Source organism: Oncorhynchus tshawytscha, linkage group LG13, assembly GCF_018296145.1.
Source record: "Oncorhynchus tshawytscha isolate Ot180627B linkage group LG13, Otsh_v2.0, whole genome shotgun sequence".
In the NCBI taxonomy this organism is placed as follows: Eukaryota; Metazoa; Chordata; class Actinopteri; order Salmoniformes; family Salmonidae; genus Oncorhynchus; species Oncorhynchus tshawytscha.
The window spans coordinates 51,330,584-51,350,583 of NC_056441.1; the positions used below are offsets into that span (position 1 = coordinate 51,330,584).

Here is a 20,000-nt window from a genome sequence, read left to right on the forward strand (position 1 = left end):
TAGCAGAGTGAAGAGAGTGTGCAGAGTTAGACAGAAGGACAAGGGGAAGAGGGGAAGAAGAGAGGACGAGTGGGGGAAGACAGGGAAAGGATATGATCAGTTTCCAAAAACAGAAAAGCACAAAAAAGCACACCAACACATACACAAGGAGACAGACAAGATAACTGGACACAGCATACAGCCCTTATACCGTATCGCTGCATGAGGAGTAGCTTTGAGGAGGTTCCGGTTTGTAGTATGATCAGCTAGTTTAGGGGTCTGTCGGCATTTGCTTAGAACATGTGTAGTAAGAGCAGCAGGCTGGTGGTTGGGGTCGATTTCAAGGATTCATAAAATACATGTTTTATTTCGCCAGAAAAAAACCCATATATTTTTCAAGGAAGACCAGCAAATGGTCAGGGCTGAGGGTTGAAAGGTTAAAGTTCAAACTGAGGTTGACTCAGGGTGGAAGGGCCAGAGGTCAGAGGCGTAGAAGTGATAGTTGGCCCTGTGCCCGTGCGTGCGGGTAAATCGGGCCCCCACAGCACCCACCTCCATCGGGGAAGAGGGACCAGAAGACCACACGGTAACCCTTCAGCACGCCGTGCAGTGTCAGACGCGGGGGCTCCGCCCAGGTGATCACTGCCTCGTCGGATGTCACCGAGATGGCCCGCACGGTCTGGGGCGGCTGGCTGGGCACTGGAGAAAGGGAGGGAGGGGAGGGGGGGAGAGATTATGATCAGGACCCATCAACATACCACATGTTGAACACAACAGCTAGGGACCATTTCCTAGACACCAAGTAGTAAAACCTACACATGTAAAAACACAACCCAAACCCTAGATTAGCCTAAATATCTAAACATCAGATGAGTGATGACTCTAAATCAATTAAAGACACATCTGTCCTCTCTGATGTGAAGACGTTGGCGTCAAAAAGGTTCCTCTGTCTCACTTCTCCCAGGTGCCCCTTCTATCTATCAGCTGCCCTTGGCTCGCTGACCAATGGGCTTTCACTGGGTGAATAACACCACTATTGAGGATGAACAGATCTGGACTTGTGAGAGAAAGAAGAGGAACAGGATGATTGGATGGAGGCGGACTGAATGGAAAGAGAGAGAGAGAAAGAGAGAGAGAGAGATGGAAAGAGAGAAAGAGAGAGAGAGAAAGAGAGAAAGAGAGAGAAAGAGAGAAAGAGAGAAAGAGAGAGAGAAAGAGATAGAGAGAGAGAAATGAAAGCGGTAGAGTTGGCTTGCAACGATAGGGAAGCCACAGCTGGTGTGGCGAGAGAGGGAGTTGTGGACGAAATGGGGGAGGAAGGGAGAGAGGGAGGGAGAAGAGAAATGAGGGGCTTGTGTTATTAGGTCTGAGGGTCCTTCTCCGCTCACAACCCCCAGTGGACGTTAAACGTTACAGGCCTGACACAATCATAACCTGCTCCTTACCACTCACAACGATCCAGACCTGACACCATCACAACCTACTACTATCAATTCACCCCGAATACAACACAAAGGAGGAGGGAGGAGGTAGGGAAGGGCGGAGGAATCACGAGAGACAGAGAGGTGAGAGACAAAGTGGGAGAGGAATAAAGAAGATCCAGGAAAACATCAAAACAGGCAAGAAGGGAGGGAAGTATGGAGAGACTAGAGTGAAAGAGTGTGTGGGGGGGAGATGTGAGGCAGCTTGTGAGGGAGTAGAGGCAGAGAGACAAATGAAAGGTGTTTTTTTGGAGTGAGAGAGAGAGAGAGAGAGAGAGAGAGAGAGGGGAGGAGGAGAGGAGGAGAGGGAACGCAGGCATAGGAGGAGAGGAAGAGGAAAAAGATGAAAAGAGGGAGCAGGGAGACAATGCGTTCAGCTGTGGATAATTACGGCAGGAAGCAAACAGAAAGAGAGAGACAAGCTAATTAGAATTATTTTTAGTATGGTTGTTGTTATCACTATTATCATAATGGCCATCAATATCACTGTCACCACGGAGACAGCCACTGGGAAGAGCAATGCTCTGGACCAATAGGGCTTCAGCCAACTGTGTGTGTGTGTGTGTGTGTGTGTGTGTGTGTGTGTGTGTTCTTGTGCGTGTGTATTCATAGAGTGTGTTTTCATATTTCATAGCAAGAGAAAAACATCAAGAGAGGGAGGAGGAATACACAGGAGTGTTGGAGAGGCACCCCGGCAGAGATCACCAGGACAGAGAGAGAGACAGAGAAAAAGACAGAGACAGAGAGAGAGAGAGAGAGAGAGAGAGAGAGAGAGAGAGAGAGAGAGAGAGAGAGAGAGAGAAGGATACACAGGAGAGTGTTGGAAAGACACCCCGGTAGATATCACCCAGACAGAGCTGGAGACAGAAAGAGAGAGAGACAGAAAGAAAGAGAGAGAGAGAGAGAGAGAGAGAGAGAGAGAGAGAGACAGAGACAGAGAGACAGAGAGAGAGACAGAGAGAGAGAGAGAGAGAGAGAGAGAGAGAGAGAGAGACAGAGACAGAGACAGAGACAGAGACAGAGAGAGAGAGAGAGAGAGAGAAAGAGACAGAGACAGAGACAGAGAGAGGAGGAATACACAGGAGTGTTGGAGAGACACCCCGGTAGAGATCACCCAGACAGAGAGAGAGACAGAGAAAAAGACAGAGACAGAGACACACAGAGACACAGAGACAGAGAGACAGAGAGAGAGAGAGAGAGAGAGAGAGAGAGAAAGGAATACACAGGAGACTGTTGGAGAGACACCCCAGTAGAGATCACCCAGACAGAGAGAGAGACAGAGAGAGAGACAGAGAGACAGAGACAGAGAGACAGAGAGAGAGACAGAGAGAGAGACAGAGAGACAGAGACAGAGAGACAGAGAGACAGAGAGACAGAGAGAGAGACAGAGAGACAGAGACAGAGAGACAGAGAGGAGGAATACACGGGAGAGTGTTAGAGACACACTGCTAGGGATCATCCAGACACAGAGACCAAAGAGACCAAAGTTCTCAATTGGTATAAAATATAGAGTACTGCACACACTACAATTACTTAGGTTTCAAAATAAGCTCAACTGGACACCTTGATGATGCAGTGAATGAGCTGAGAGAGACAAAATGCAGTGCTTTCTGGCCCTAAATCGACTGTACACCGTGGCTAAATATTTGACCATGGTTACTGATCAAAACCTTAGAAAAACCTTGACAAAGTACAGGCTCGGTGAGCACAGCCTTGCCATTGAGAAGGGTAGACAGATGAAAGCCTGGCTCCCTGTAGAGGAAAGGCTGTGCAACCACTGCACAACAGCAGAACCTGAGACGGAGCTGCATTTCCTGACTAAATGTAAAAAATATAAAACAATTAGTGTCATTTCCCCAAATTTGAAACCCTTATTCAAAGACCTCTCTGGTGAGAATAGAATACCCGTCCTGTTGGGGGAGGACGCAGAGAGCTGTGGGTTGGCAGCGCACTACATTGCTGCCTGCCATAAGTTGAGGGACAGTGTCTGACAGACCAATCAACCTGCACATGTCCTCTACTGAATGCTTATTGTTCAATGTGTGGTTATTTTGACCCTTGGCTATTGTTGTTATGGTTGTTCCAGTGACAATTTTGATTCTTCTTATTTTAATATTATAAATATCCAAAGTCATCTTTGGCAATATGTACATTGTTAAGTCATGCCAATAAAGCAAATTGCATTTTTTTTGAGTGAGTGAGAGAGAAAGTGACTGAAAGAGAAATACACAGGAGAGTCTTGGAGAGATCACCCAGACACTGAGAGAGAGGGATGGGGGGAGAGAGAGAAATACACAGGAGAGTGTTGGAGAGATCACCCAGACACTGAGAGAGAGGGATGGGGGAGAGAGACACTGAAGAGAGGGATACACAGGAGAGTGTTGGAGAGATCACCCAGACACTGAGAGAGAGGGATGGGGGAGAGAGGAGAAATACACAGGAGAGTCTTGGAGAGATCACCCAGACACAGAGAGAGAGGGATGGGGAGAGAGAGAGAGAAATACACAGGAGAGTGTTGGAGAGATCACCCAGACACTGAGAGAGAGGGATGGGGGAGAGAGAGAGAAATACACAGGAGAGTGTTGGAGAGATCACCCAGACACTGAGAGAGAGGGATGGGGGAGAGAGAGAGAAATACACAGGAGAGTGTTGGAGAGATCACCCAGACACTGAGAGAGAGGGATTGGGGGAGAGAGAGAGAAATACACAGGAGAGTGTTGGAGAGATCACCCAGACACTGAGAGAGAGGGATGGGGAGAGAGAGAGAGAGTGTTGGAGAAATACACAGGAGAGTGTTGGAGAGATCACCCAGACACTGAGAGAGAGGGATGGGGGAGAGAGAGAAATACACAGGAGAGTGTTGGAGAGATCACCCAGACACTGAGAGAGAGGGGGGGGAGGATGGGGTGTTGGAGAGATCACCCAGACACCGAGAATACACAGGAGAGTGTTGGAGAGATCACCCAGACACTGAGAGAGAGGGATTGGGGGAGAGAGAGGGATGGGGGAAATACACAGGAGAGTGTTGGAGAGATCACCCAGACACTGGGGGAGAGAGAGAAATACACAGGAGAGTGTTGGAGAGATCACCCAGAGGGATTGGGGGAGAGAGAGAGAAATACACAGGAGAGTGTTGGAGAGATCACCCAGACACAGAGAGAGGGATGGGGGGAGAGAGAGAGGGAAATACACAGGAGAGTGTTGGAGAGATCACCCAGACACAGAGAGAGGTATGGGGGGAGAGACAGCAGGCAAACAAGTATTTCCTGTGACTGTTCCACAAACCCAAATGTTTTCCTGGCCCACCACTCTACACCTGCATTGCTTGCTGTTTGGGGTTTAAGGCTGGGTTTCTGTACAGCACTTTGAGATATCAGCTGATGTACGAAGGGCTATATAAATAAATAAATAAATGATTTGATTTGACCACTCCACCCTGGACTTGAACAGCCTCTATGACCAGGTCCACCTATACAAGGCAGCAGTGCCCACCACTCCACCCTGGACTTGAATAGCCTCTATGACCAGGTCCACCTATACAAGGCAGCAGTGCCCACCACTCCACCCTGGACTTGAACAGCCTCTATGACCAGGTCCACCTATACAAGGCAGCAGTGCCCACCTTCGCACGGACTCTACATCGCGCTCAAACGCAGCCCCAACACTTCACACAGGAGCAACAGATCAATAGACACCCCGCCCAGACCAGCGAGACACTGTCACACACCTGCGGGACCCCCCCCCTCCCGGACCTACACACAGAGGACCCATGCCGAGGCGACCTACATCCAGACCACAACACCACCAGCCACATACACACCCCCACGCCAACCAATTCACACCACCCCAAGTCAACCATTCCCACACCCCATTTAGGCCCCCTCAGATTAGACCTATGCCCCTCCTGCCAACCCCATTCCCACAAAGAGGGCCTCAACATGGAAGTCACACATACGCCCAGGCCGTGAGCGGACAAACAGGCCCAACCCAAACTCTTACACTAGCCCAAGCCAATGGCATGTACCAGATGCTCAGCAGGCTCTGCTCACACTTACTTGCCTGAGGCCAAACCACACAACATTGGTCACTTTATGGAACACAAAGCCTTCACTATCTCATCCTGGAATATCCGAGGCCTGAGGTCATCTGCCTTTGGCCTAAAGAGCAGGAACCTAGACTTCATCAAAGAAATCGGAAATACAGACATTGTCATCCTACAAGAAACATGGTATAGAGGAGACAGACCCACTGGTTGCCCTCTTGGTTAGAGAGAGCTGGCAGTCAAATCCACCAAATTACCAGGTGTGAAACAGGGAAGGGACTCAGGGGGTATGCTAATTTGGGATAGAGCAGACCTAACTCACTCCATTAAATTAATCAAAACAGGAACATTTTACATTTGGCTAGACATTCAAAAGGAAATCTTAACAGAGAAAAATGTCCTCCTGTGTGCTACCTATACCCCCCCCACTAGAAACCCCATACTTTAATGAAGACAGCTTCTCCATCCTGAAGGGGGAAATCAATCATTTCCAGGCCCAGGGACATGTACTCGTCTGTGGTGACCTAAATGCCAGAACCGGACAAGAACCTGACACCCTCAGCACACAGGGGGACAAACACCTGCCTGGAGGTGACAGTATTCCCTCCCCAATATGCCCCCCTAGGCACAACTATGACAAGATAACCAACAAAAATGGGTCACAACTCCTACAGCTCTGCCGCACGCTGGGTGTGTACATAGTCAATGGTAGGCTTTGAGGGGACTCCTATGGTAGGTACACCTATAGCTCATCTCTTGGCAGAATTACTGTAGACTACTTTATCACTGACCTCAACACAGTCTCTCAGAGTGTTCAGTCAGCCCACTGACACAGCAATAATCACAGCCTACTTGAACAGAGCAATACTCAATCATGAAGCATGAAAGCCAAAGGAACTGAATAATATTAAGAAATGCTATAGATGGAAGGAATATAGTGTGGAAACTTACCCCCCCAAAAATTAGGCAACAACAAATTCAATCCCTTTTAGATAACTTCCTGGACAAAACATTCCACTGTATTTTTTTTATTTTACTAGGCAAGTCAGTTAAGAACAAATTCTTATTTTAAATGACAGCCTAGGAACAGTGGGTTAACTGCCTGTTCAGGGGCAGAACGACAGATTTGTACCTTGTCAGTTCGGGGATATGAACTTGCAACCTTTTGGTTACTAGTCTAACGCTCTAACGCTCTAACCACTAGGCTACCCTGCCGCTGTAATAGTGAAGGTGTAAACCTGGCAGTAGAAAATCTTCACAGTATATTTGACCTCTCAGCTTCCTTATCAAATCTAAAAATCTAAAATAGAAAACCGAAGAAAATGAACAACAATGACAAATGTTTTGATGAAGAATGCAAAAATCTAAGAAAGGAATTGAGAAACCTGTCCAACCAAAAACAGAGACCCGGAAAACCTGAGTCTACGCCTTTACTATGGTGAATCACGAAAACGATACAGAAATACACTACGGGAAAAGGAACAGCACGTCAGACATCAGCTCAATGTAATTGAAGAATCAATAGACTCTAACCACTTCTGGGAAAATTGGAAAACACTAAACAAACCAACACAAATAATTATCTATCCAAAATGGAAATGTATGGGTAAACCACTTCTCCAATATTCTGGAAGGAGAGTTTACAGTCTAACCAGACACCTAGGTACTTATAGTTGTCCACATATTCGAGGTCGGAACCATCCATGGTGGTGATGCTAGTCGAGCGGGCGAGTGCGGGCCGCGAACGGTTGAAAAGCATGCATTTGGTTTTACTAGAGTTTAAGAGCAGTTGGAGGCCATGGAACGAGTGTTGTATGGCATTGACGCTCGTTCGGAGGTTAGTTAGCACAGTGTCCAAGGCAGGGCCAGAAGTATACAGAATGGTGTCGTCTGCGTAGAGGTGGATCAGGGAATCGCCCGCAGCAAGAGTGATATCATTGATATATACAGAGAAAAGAGTCGGCCCCGAGAATTGAACCCTGTGGTACCCCCATGGAGACTGCCAGAGGTCCGGACAACATGCCCTCCGATTTGACACAATGAACTCTGTCTGCAAAGTAGTTGGTGAATCAGGCAAGGCAGTCATTAGAAAAACCAAGGTTATTGAGTCTGCCGATAAGAATACGGTGATTGACAGAGTCGAAAGCTTTGGCCAGGTCAATGAAGACGGCTGCACAGTACTGTCTTTTATCGATGGCAGTTATGATATCGTTTAGTACCTTGAGCGTGGCTGAGGTGCACCCGTGACCTGCTCGGAAACCGGATTGCACAGCGGAGAAGGTACAGTGGGATTCGAAATGGCCAGTGATCTGTTTATTAACTTTGCTTTCGAAGACTTTAGATAGGCAGGGTTGGATAGATCTAGGTCTGTAGCAGTTTGGGTCTAGGGCGTCACCCCCTTTGAAGAGGGGGATGACCGCGGCAGCTTTCAAATCTTTAGGGATCTCGGACGATACGAAAGAGAGGTTGAACAGGCTGGCAATAGGGGTTGCAACAATGGGTGAAGATAGTTTTAGAAAGAGAGGGTCCAGATTGTCTATCCCAGCTGATTTGTAGGGGTCCAGGTTTTGCAGCTCTTTCAGAAAATCTGCTATCTGGATTTGGGTGAAGGAGAAGCTGGGGAGGCTTGGGCGAGGGTGCGGGGGGGGGGCTGTTGGCCGGGGTTGGTGTAGCCAGGAGGAAGGGATGGCCAGCCGTTGAGAAATGCTTATTGAAATTTATCAGTGGTGACCGTGTTACCTAGTCTCTGTGCAGTGGGCAGTTGGGAGGAGGTGCTCTTATTCTCCATGGACTTTACAGTGTCCCAAAACTTTTTGGAGTTCGAGCTACAGGATGTGAATTTCTGTTAGAAAAAGCTAGCCTTTGCTTTCCTGACTGACTGCATGTATTGGTTCCAGACTTCCCTGAACAGTTGCATATCGTGGGGACTATTCAATGCTATTGCAGTCCGCCACAGATTGTTCTGGTCAAGGGCAGTCAGGTCTGGAGTGACCCAAGGGCTATATCTGTTCTTTGTTCTGCTTTTTATGAACAGGGCATGCTTATCTAAGATGGTGAGTAAATTACTTTTAAAGAATGACAAGGCATCCTCGACTGATTGGATGAGGTCAATATCCTTCCAGGATACCCAGGCCAGGTCGATTAGAAAGGCCTGCGCGCAGAAGTGTTTTAGGGAGCGTTTGGCAGTGATGAGGGGTGGCCGTTTGACCGCGGACCCATAGCGGATACAGGCAATGAGGCAGTGATCGCTGAGATCCTGATTGAAAACAGCGGAGGTGTATTTGGAGGGCAAGTTGGTCAGGATAATCCCTATGAGGGTGCCCATGTTTACTGATTTAGGGTTGTACCTGGTGGGTTCCTTGATGATTTGTGTGAGATTGAGGGCATCTAGCCTAGATTGTAGGACTGCCGAGGTGTTAAGCATATCCCAGTTTAGGTCACCTAACAGAACGAAATCTGGAGCTAAATCGGGGGTGATCAATTCACAAATGGTGTCCAGGGCACAGCTGGGAGCGGAGGGGGGTCGATAGCAGGCGGCAACAATGAGAGACTTATTCTGGACAGGTAAACATTTTTAATTAGAAGTTCAAACTGTTTGGGTATAGACAGAACTTTGCAGGCTAACTCCTCCCCCTTTGGCAGTTCTATCTTGACGGAAAATGTTGTAGTTTGGTATGGAAATCTCAGAATTGTTGGTGGCCTTCCTAAGCCAGTATTCAGACACGGCAAGGACATGAGGGTTGGCGGAGTGTGCTAAAGCATTGAGTAAAATAAACTTAGGGAGGAGGCTTCTGATGTTGACATGCATGAAACTGGGTTTACCTCCACATCACCCGAGGAACAGAGGAGGAGTAGGATGAGGGTACGGCTAAAGGCTATCAAAACTGGTCGCTTAGAGCGTTGGGGACAAAGAATAAAATGAGCAGATTTCTGGGTGTGGTAGAATAGACATGTCTACATTAGGGCTCCTGCTAAGAAAACACATTAGAACATCAATCAAGGATTGCGTGTGTGTGTGTGTGTGTGTGTGCGCGTATGTCTTGTGTGTGTGTGTGTATGCGTACATGTGTGTGTGTGTTCCATGCCCCCTACCATCTTCCAGTGTGGTAGCGTTGATCTCAGAGCTGGAGGGGCCTGTGCCGGCCCTGTTGAAGGCCTGGACCACCACTCCATATTGGGCAAACTTCTTCAGGTTGTCCAGGGTGTACACCTCACTGTCCCCTGTAGCCTTCATCTCAACGATACTGTACTGGCCGTTACTACCCGGCCCGTTCTCGCGGTAACCAATCTGGTAACCCCGGATTACCCCGTTTTGAAGCTCCTTCCTGGGGGCCTAGAGGGAGAGAGGGAGAAGAGAGGGATGAGAGAATGAAAGAGGATAAAAATTGACATTGATAGAGTTCTGTGGCGTGAACAGATATGTGATTCTAGGTTTTAATTTCAGACTGGGCCTCGACCTGTAAAGAGCATCTCATGTCATATTGCTATGATGTTTGTAATAGTCTTGAATCTACAGGTGGTTTACCTTCCAGGTGACGCGGATGCTCTGCGAGGTCATAGGCTGGAGGAAAACCTCCATAGGAGGACCATCGGGCTCTGGCGGGAGGAAAAGAGAGATTGACTGCACTGAAAAGGATTGACTAAGGTCATCTCGTCGATATCTGTTTGTGCAGCTCTGTCAGAGTGACCATCGGGTTCTTGGTCACCTCCTTGACCAAGGCCCTTTTCCCCCGATTGCTCAGTTTGGCCGGGTGGCCAGCTCTAGGAAGAGTCTTCGTGGTTCCAAACTTCTTCCATTTAAGAATGAGGCCACTGTGTTTTTGGGGACCTTCAATGATGCAGACATTGTTTGGTACAGATCTGTGCCTCAACACAATCCTGTTTCGGAGCTCTACAGACAATTCCTTCGACCTCATGGCTGGGTTTTTGCTCTCACCGGTGTGTGCCTTTCCAAATCAAGTTGTAGAAGCATCACAAGGATGATCAATGGAAACAGGAAACACCTGAGCTCAATTTCATGTCTCATAGCAAAGGGTCTGAATACTTATGTAAATGAGGTATTTCTGTTTTTTTATTTTCAATAAACTGGCAATAAACTGTTTTCACTTTGTCCTTATGGGGTATTGTGTGTACATTGCTGAGTTAAAAAAAAATTGAAAACATTTTAGAATACGGCTGCAACGTAACAAAATGTGGAACAAGTCAAAGGGTCTGAATACTTGTGTGTGTGTGTGTGTGGTTGTGTTAGACTCACGCGCTTCCTCGGTGCTGATGGTGAGCTCCTTGCTGGCTTGACTGTGTCCGATCTTGTTGTAGGAGAACATGCGGATGCTGTAGACTTGGGCAGGGTGTAAATCCACGATGTTGGCCTGGTTATTGGTGGGAGAGATCTTACGGGTGGCATGCTTCAACTCCCATGGATCTGCGTGTGTTTATGAGTGTGTGTGTGTAAGAGAGAGTGTGTGTGTGTAAGTGAGTGAGTGAGTGAGTGTGTATATATATGTATGTGTGTGTTTGTGTGAGTGTGTTTGTGCGCACAAAAGATACATTCGTCGGTTATAGTTATGTTCTCAGTACCAACTAATAGTCAATCCCCAGTTTAACCCCCGCTGTCCCCTGGCATACCGGTCTTGTTCTTGTACTCAATGTCATAGCTGGTGATGATGCTGTTGCCGTCAAATCTCTGGGTCCAGCGCAGGTTCATACTCCGATCCTTCACCTCCCTCACCTCCAACTCTGGAGGGTCTGGGGGCTCTGAGAGAGAAAGAGGGAGAGAAAGAAAGAAAGGAAAGGAGAAAGATGTAAGGTAGAAAGAACCCTTTTTAGTTCTAGGTAGAACTCTTTTTAGTTCCAGGTAGAATCATTTTGGGTTCCAGGTAGAACCCTCTGTAGAAAGGATTCTAAATGGAACCAAATATGGTTCTGCCTGGAACCCAATAGGGTTCTCCAATGGGGACAGCCGAACAACCCTTTTAATTTCCAGATAGCACATTTGTTTTTAAGAGTGTAGAGAGAATAGAACATTAGCATAGTGTGAAAGAAAGTGATCCTGTACTGATTTTTGCTCTCTCCCGATTCACGTCACAGTAAGCAGGTAGTTGTCTATTCACTAGGCACCAAACGGAAGAAAACGGACTGAAACAGGGATGATTACCTGAACTAGCATTTTCCATTGCGAAACGCTTTGCTACGGTGTGCGCTAATGAATGTGACCCAAGCATTTCCATCTGGCTGATTGTCTGACCCACTGACCTTGCACAGTGAGCTGGATGAGTCCCCGTCCCTCTCCATAGGAGTTGATGGCATGGCAGGAGAAGAAGACCGAGTCACCACGTTCTGCTGGCTTCAGCTACACACAGAGACAGAGAGACAGAGAGAGAGAGGCAGACTACGTAAAGCCACTTCCATACACAGCTCATCTGATCTCATATCCTCAATTTGGTGTATCTGATGTCCTAACCCTCTAAATGGCGCGTGTGTTATCTGTGTGTGTGTGTGTTTCTGTGTCTGACTATGTGTGTGTGTGTGTGTGTTTCTGTGTCTGACTGTGTGTGTGTGTGTGTGTGTGTGTGTGTGTGTGTGTGTGTGTGTGTGTGTGTGTATATATGTCTACAGTATATGTGTGTGACTTACCTTCAGCGTAGACAATACTTCGTCACTCTTCTCGTTGGGGCTGGTGGTGATGGCGTAGCGAGGGTTACGGTCGGGGTCAATGACCGTGTCACCACGCTCCCAACGGATGATGATAGGCCATTCCCCCCTCGCCGTGCAGTTCAGCTCCTTAATCTGTCCCTTAATGGCCATGGTGGTGTTGGGGTGCGACGTGATCATTGCTGGGACTGGAGAGAGAACGATGCAGGGAAGAATGAAGGTGGGATGGATGGCGGGAATGACAAGGGAAATAATGGGACAGGGTCCGACAGGGAAATAATGGGACAGGGTCCGACAGGGAAATAATGGGACAGGGTCCGACAGGGAAATAATGGGACAGGGTTCGACAGGGAAATACAGGCAGAGTTTTCCGTTATACATGAGTTTCCACCGAAATATAAGAATCAACTTTGGCACTAAGATCATTTTAGGGTTTAATCCTCCTCATTAGGAAATGCGACAGAATGAGATTGAAACAGCGTAACCAAGTCTTGTGTCTGGACTTAGCCTTGGCTAGCAAGCTAGCCAACTTCTTTGGCCAATTAGCTTCAGCTGGCCAGTGTGTCACCATTGGTTTGACTTTGGATAGCCTATCTGTGGGGCTAGTTAGGGACTGTCAATATATCATTGGTATATCATTGGTTTGAGGTTTTTAAGTCATTGAAATTTGGAGCCATTGAACGTTTAAAATATTGTCCCATGTACATTGTGTAATTTACTGATGGTCCCTAGCTAGCCCCATAGGGATATCCAAAGTCAAACCAAATTCACCATGTACATTGTGTAATTTACTGATGGTCCCTAGCTAGCCCCATAGGGATATCCAAAGTCAAACCAAATTCACCATGGGCATTGTGATTGGGTCACTTGCAGCTGTGCTCCGAATTGATGATTACTTAGGTGTTGCCAGCTGTGGGTATGTGGGCAGGGTTGAAATAAACCCAACCCAAGGAAAACTGCTACACACCCTTCATTCCGTTACATATATTTTTGAAATGATCTTGTAAATCTCAGTTTTGAACGGGACTAACTGTATGACCAAATGTATCCTATTTACACTTAATAGTCCATTTTGACACTAGAATAAATGTTTCTTACTCATAATCATAATAAAGTCACGTTACCTAGTGGCCTCATGGGTGGAATGTTACATTTTTGATAATTTATACGAATAAATAATAATTAAAAGACAAAAATCTGGTGTTTCTATGTCAAACAATTGTGTTATATTTCAGTCTTCTGTGATGTACGCTACCGTTCAAAATTTGGGTTCACTTAGAAATGTTCTTGTTTTCCATGAAAACGTATATGAAATGAGTTGCAAATTGAATAGGAAATATAGTCAAGACGTTGACAAATTTATAAATAATTATTTTTAATTGAAATAATAATTGTGTCCATCTTGCTTTCGTCATAGAATCCTGAATTTGCAGCAATGACAACCTTGCAGACCTTTGGCATTCTAGTTGTCAAATTGTTGAGGCAATCTGAAGAGATTTCAACCAATGTTCCCTGAAGCACCTCCCACAATTTGGATTGGCTTGATGGGCACTTCTTACGTACCATACGGTCAAGCTGCTCCCACAACAGCTCAACAGGGTTGAGATCCGGTGACTGTGTTGGCCACTCCATTATAGACAGAATAGCAGCTGACTGCTTCTTACCAAAATAGATATTGCATAGTTTGGAGCTGTGCTTTGGGTCATTGTCCTGTTGTAGGAGATAATTGGCTCCAATTAAGTGCCGTTATGGTATGACATTGCAAAATGGAGTGTTAGCCTACCTTCTTCAAGATCCCTTTTACCCTGTACAAATCTCCCACTTTACCAGCACCAAAGCACCCCCAGACCACCACATTGCCTCCACCATGCTTGACAGATGTCATCAAGCACTCCTTTTTGCATTTTTTTCTGCATCTCACGAATGTTCTTTTTTGTGATCCAAACCCCTCAAACTTAGATTCATCTGTCCATAACACTTTTTTCCAATCTTCTTCTGTCCAGTGTCTGTGTTCTTTTGTCCATTTTAATCTTTCCTTTTTATTGGCCAGTCTGAGATAGGGCTTTTTCTAGAAGGGCTTTTTCTAGAAGGTCAGCTTCCCGGAGTCGCCTCTTCACTGTTGATGTTGAGACTGGGGTTTTGTGGGTACTATTTAATGAAGCTGCCAGTTGAGGACTTGTGAGGTGTCTCAAACGAAACACTAATGTACTTGCCCTCTTGCTCAGTTGTGCACCGGGGCCTCAGTTCTGTGAAGGGAGTAGTACATGGCGTTGTACAAGATCTTCAGTTTCTTGGCAATTTCTTGCATAGAATAGCCTTCATTTCTCTGAACAAGAATATACTGATGAGTTTTGGAAGAACGTTCTTTGTTTCTGGCCATTGTGAGCCTGCAATCAAGCCCACAAATGCTGATGCTCCAGATACTCAACTAGTCTAAAGAAGACCCGTTTAATTGCTTCTTATTCAGAACAACAGTTTTTAGCTGTGCTAACATAATTGCAAAAAGGTTTTCTAATGATCAATTAGCCTTTTAAAATGATAAACTTGGATTAGTTAACACAACGTGCCATTGGAACACAGGAGTGATGGTTGCTGATAATGGGCCTCTGTACGCCTATGTAGATATTCCATAAAAAATCTGCCGTTTCCAGCTACAATAGTCATTTACAACATTAACAATGTCTACACTGTATTTATGTTATTTTAATGGACAAAAAAATGTGATTTTCTTTCAAAAACAAGGACATTTCTAAGTGACCCCAAACTTTTCAACGGTAGGGTATATAAAGTGTAATATTGGGATGTAACCTCTGTGTGACCCTGATTTAGCTCACTGCAGTAAAAGGTTAAGTCCATTAGGCAATGGAGGAACAATTATCTAACTATGAAATAACACATATGGAATCGTGTAGTGACCAAAAAAGTGTTAAACAAATCAAAATATATTTTATATATTTGAGATTCTTCAAAGTAGCCAACCTTTGCCTTGATGACAGTTTTGCAGACTCTTGGCATTCTCTCAGCCAGCTTCATGAGGTAGTTACCTAGAATGCATTTCAATGAACAGGTGTGCCTTGGTAAAAGTTCATTTGCGGAATTTCTTTCCTTCTTCATGTGTTTGAGCCAATCAGTTGTGTTGTGACAAGGTAGGGGTGGTATACAGAAGATAACCCTATTTGGTAAAAGACCAAGTCATATTATGGCAAGAAATGACAGTCCGTTATTGCTGTAAGACATGAAGGCCAGTCAATACAGAAAATATCAAGGACTTTGAAAGTTTCCTTCAAGTGTAGTCGCAAAAACCGTCATGCTCTATGATAAAACGGGCTATCATGAGGACCGCCACAGGAAAGGAAGACCCAGAGTTACCTCTGCTACAGAGGATAGGTTCATTGGAGTTACCAGCCTCAGAAATTGCAGCCCAATTAAATGCTTCACAGAGTTCAAGTAACAGACACATTTCAACATCAACTGTTCAGAGAAGACTGTATGAATCAGGCCTTCAAGGTTGAATTGCTGCAAAGAAACCACTACTAAAGGACACCAATACGAAGAAGAGACTTTGGCCAAGAAACACGAGCAATGGACATTAGACCGGTGGAAATTGGTCCTTTGGTCTGATGACCGCTGTGTTGTTGTGAGACGCAGAGTAGGTGAACGGATGATCTGACGATCTCTTCATGTGTGTTTCCCACTGTGAAGCATGGAGGAGGAGGTGTGGTAGTTTGGGGGTGCTTTGCTGGTGTGACACTGTCAGTGATTTATTTAAAATTCAAGGCACACTTAACCAGCATGGCTACCACAGCATTGTGCAGTGATACACCATCCCATCTGGTTCTGGGCTTAGTGAGACTATCATTTGTTTTTAACAAGACAATGACCCAAAACACACCTCCAGACTGTGTAAGGGCTATTTGATCAAGAAGGAAAATGATGTGTTGCATCAGATGACCTAGCCTCCACAATCACCCAACCTCAACCCAATTGAGATTGTTTGGTATGAGTTGGACCACAGAGTGAAGGAAAAGCAGCCAATAAGTGCTCAGCATATGTGAGAACTCCTTCAAGACTATTGGAAAAAGATTCCTTGTGAAGCTGGTTGAGAGAATGCCAAGAGTGTGCAAAGCTGTCGTCAATGCAAAGGGTGGCTACTTTGAAGAATCTATTTAGATTTGTTTAACACTTTTTTGGTTACTTCATGATGTGTTATGTCATAGTTTTTATGTCTTCACTATGATTCTACAATGTAGAACATAGTAAAAATAAAGAAAAACCCTGGAATGAGTAGGTGCGTCCAAACTTTTGACGGGTACTGTACATGCCTTCCTCTCTCATACTCAGTTTAGTGGGAACTGTGTGAATAAGCACCAGGAAGGATGCTCACTCTACCTATCCCCCTCTCCTCCTCTTCAATCACTCACACACCATCCTATTCAACTCCTCCCTTACTCCTCACACACACAATCGATCTGAGGAGAGCAACGCTGTTTTGTTTCCATCATTTATTCATCCCTCCCTCCCTCCTGTCCTCCCTCCGCCGAGCAAAACGGACAGAATTGAGGGAGGAGAGGAAAGGTTCAATCCACAGCACTAACACCGCCTCAGAGTGAGGGCGACACGGAGACCGAGAGAGAGAGAGAGAGAGAGAGAGAGACAGTGAGAGTGACACCTACACAGCGAGTGAGCGAAGCAGAGGCGAGAGCTAGAGCAGAAACGAGTGAGAGCAAGATACAGTAAGGTAGTGAGTGAGAAGCATCTCAGCTGTCGGTCAAGTTGCTGCAGGAGGTCAGTCTGCTATTTAAAAGCTAGACGCAGGTCAGAGGCTTCAGAGGCTAACACACATGATAAGAGCACTTTATCAACACCCCGAGCGTTTCGCTACACCCGCAACAACATCCACTAAACATGTGTATGTGACCAAAACAATTTCATTTGATTTGATTTGAGGAGCGCAAAGGTGTGTGTGTGTGTGTGTGTGTTTGTGTATGTGTGTGTGTGTGTGTGTGTGTGTGTTTAGATGTTGATGTAACTGAAGGCCAGTGCAGGGTCGACAGATTGATCGCAGATCATGATGAAAGACAAAGTGTTTATTGAAGACGGATCCCTAGAGTCACAAAATCCATCTCTCTCTCTCCTGTTCTGTATTGTATCATCAGTATATCCGTGGTCACTCTCGCTCTCTCTCTCTCTCTCTCTGTCAGTATAGCTAGCTATGGTAGTGCTATCAGAGTCGCCTCATTGCTTTGACACACTGAGGGACTCATGAGAGAGAGAGAGAGAGAGAGAGAGAGAACACAAGAGGAAAACTGATACTCTAGGCTGACTGGAGTGTTCCAGCCCTCGCTGAAGCCATCTCATGGTGGTTCTGTGTGGCTCAGCTGGCAGACGCACTGACTGTTGTAAATCACTTTGGATCAACGTGTCTGCTAAATGGTATAGGACATCTGAACGGTTTTAGGCTGATATCAAACACGACTAGGTACACAGTAACGGCAAATGCTGTAAATCAACGGGTGAGGATGGGGGGGGTATCCCTGGGATATGACTTTGGGAGGGGGTGTCCGTGGGATACAAATAGCAAAGCCACGATCTCTATACCAGGAAGGTATGTTAAACCAGAGGAGTAACAATCCTTATTTTTTTGATTAACTCCTATCAGCTAGTTTTCGCCATTTTCTTCGATTATGTTCCTCACTGTGTGTGGTTAGGTTGCAGTCAGACTCACTCAGTATGTGTGTGGTTAGGTTGCAGTCAGACTCACTCAGTATGTGTGTGGTTAGGTTGCAGTCAGACTCACTCAGTATGTGTGTGGTTAGGTTGCAGTCAGACTCACTCAGTATGTGTGTGGTTAGGTTGCAGTCAGACTCACTCAGTATGTGTGTGGTTAGGTTGCAGTCAGACTCACTCAGTATGTGTGTGGTTAGGTTGCAGTCAGACTCACTCAGTATGTGTGTGGTTAGGTTGCAGTCAGACTCACTCAGTATGTGTGTGGTTAGGTTGCAGTCAGACTCACTCAGTATGTGTGTGGTTAGGTTGCAGTCAGACTCACTCAGTATGTGTGTGGTTAGGTTGCAGTCAGACTCACTCTTGACCATGCGTTTGCTGGTGTCAGAGCTCACTCAGTATGTGTGTGGTTAGGTTGCAGTCAGACTCACTCTTGACCATGCGTTTGCTGGTGTCAGAGCTCACTCAGTATGTGTGTGGTTAGGTTGCAGTCAGACTCACTCTTGACCATGCGTTTGCTGGTGTCAGAGCTCACTCAGTATGTGTGTGGTTAGGTTGCAGTCAGACTCACTCTTGACCATGCGTTTGCTGGTGTCAGAGCTCACTCAGCTCAGTATGTGTGTGGTTGAGAGCATGTGGTCATGGTGTGTTTTTTGTGATTGTCACATAGACCCAATAGGTGCAGTGGAATGTGTTGTTCTACAGGGTCAGCCATACTAGTACAGCGACTGAGGGTTAAGTGCCTTCCTCAAGGTGACAATTACAGATCTTTCAACTTGTCGTCTCGGGTATTGGAACTAGCGACCTTTCATTTTACTGGCCCAACGCTCTAACCACTAGGGTAACTTTCGCCCTGGTGTGTGGATGAGAATGTGTACTCGTGGTCCGGGTTGCAGGTCAGACTCACTCTTGACGGTCAGGACCATGCTCTTGCTGATGTCGGAGCCCACCCCGTTGGAGGCCTGACACAGGTAGTAGCCCCGGTCCTCCTCCAGGACGTGACGAATCAGCAGGGAGCCGTTTCCCATGATCTGGATCCGACCGGTCAGAGGCACTGGGTGGTACTGCTGGGGGTTCCCTGTACCTAGCGAGGGGGTAAATTTCACTGATGATTGCAGTATGGTTATCAAGATCGTAATCCACTATATTATAGTGGTTCTGTGTGACTCAGCTGGTAGACACACTGACTGTTGTAAATCACTTTGGATCAATGTGTCTGCTAAATGGTATAGGACATCTGAACGGTTTTAGGCTGATATCAAACACGACTAGATGCACAGTAACGGCAAATACTGTAAATCAACGGGTGAGGATGGGTACCTTTGGCGTGCTTCCACATGACTTTGGGAGGGGGGTATCCGTCCACGGAGCAGTTGAGGACCCCCGCCTTGCCGTAGATCCCATCCTGGTTATTGGGCTGGACCACAAACTGAGGAGGCACTGTAGGGAGGGGAGGGAGAAGATTAAACTTGGAGCCTGATGGTGGGACTGTCTGTCTGTCTGTCTGTCTGTCTGTCTGTCTGTCTGTCTGTCTGTCTGTCTGTCTGTCTGTCTGTCTGTCAACCGGCCCTGACTCACCTGTGACAGTGAGCTGCCTCTCAGAGCTGACGGTGGCGGCGTCGTTGCTAGCGATGCAGGTGTAGTTGCCGTTGTGCTTGAGCGACACTTTGCCGATCTGCAGCGAGCTCATGTACTCCTTGGTCTCGATGTTGACGCCGGACGAGGGCGCGACCTCCTGGCCATCCTTACGCCAGGTGATGTGGATGGGCATGTCGCCAGACGACACCACGCAAGCGATGTACATGAGCTTCCCAATGGAGGTGGGGGGGAAGTCAAAGGGTTGGATCAGAGGGGGCACTGAGAGACGGAAAACAGGAGGGAGGGAGAGATAGAATAAGAGGAGAAAGAAAGCATGAGGAGGAGGAGGGAGAGGGTCAAAAAGGGAGAGACAGAGAGGGAGGGAAGCAGATACATACATACATGTGTGTGAGAGAGAGAGAGAGAGTGAGAGAGAGAGAGAGAGAGAGAGAGATGGATGGATGGATGGATGGATGGCTGGATAGTTCATATTGAGTGATTCAGACTGGGTGGTGGGCTGGTTAGTAGTTGATGGTGAGTGACCT

General features: G+C 46.6%; 1 pseudogene; it reads right to left on the reverse strand.

Moving 5' to 3' along the window:
• Nucleotides 1-20,000, reverse strand: part of LOC112266058 — a 147,698-nt pseudogene that overhangs the window by 15,594 nt on the left and 112,104 nt on the right.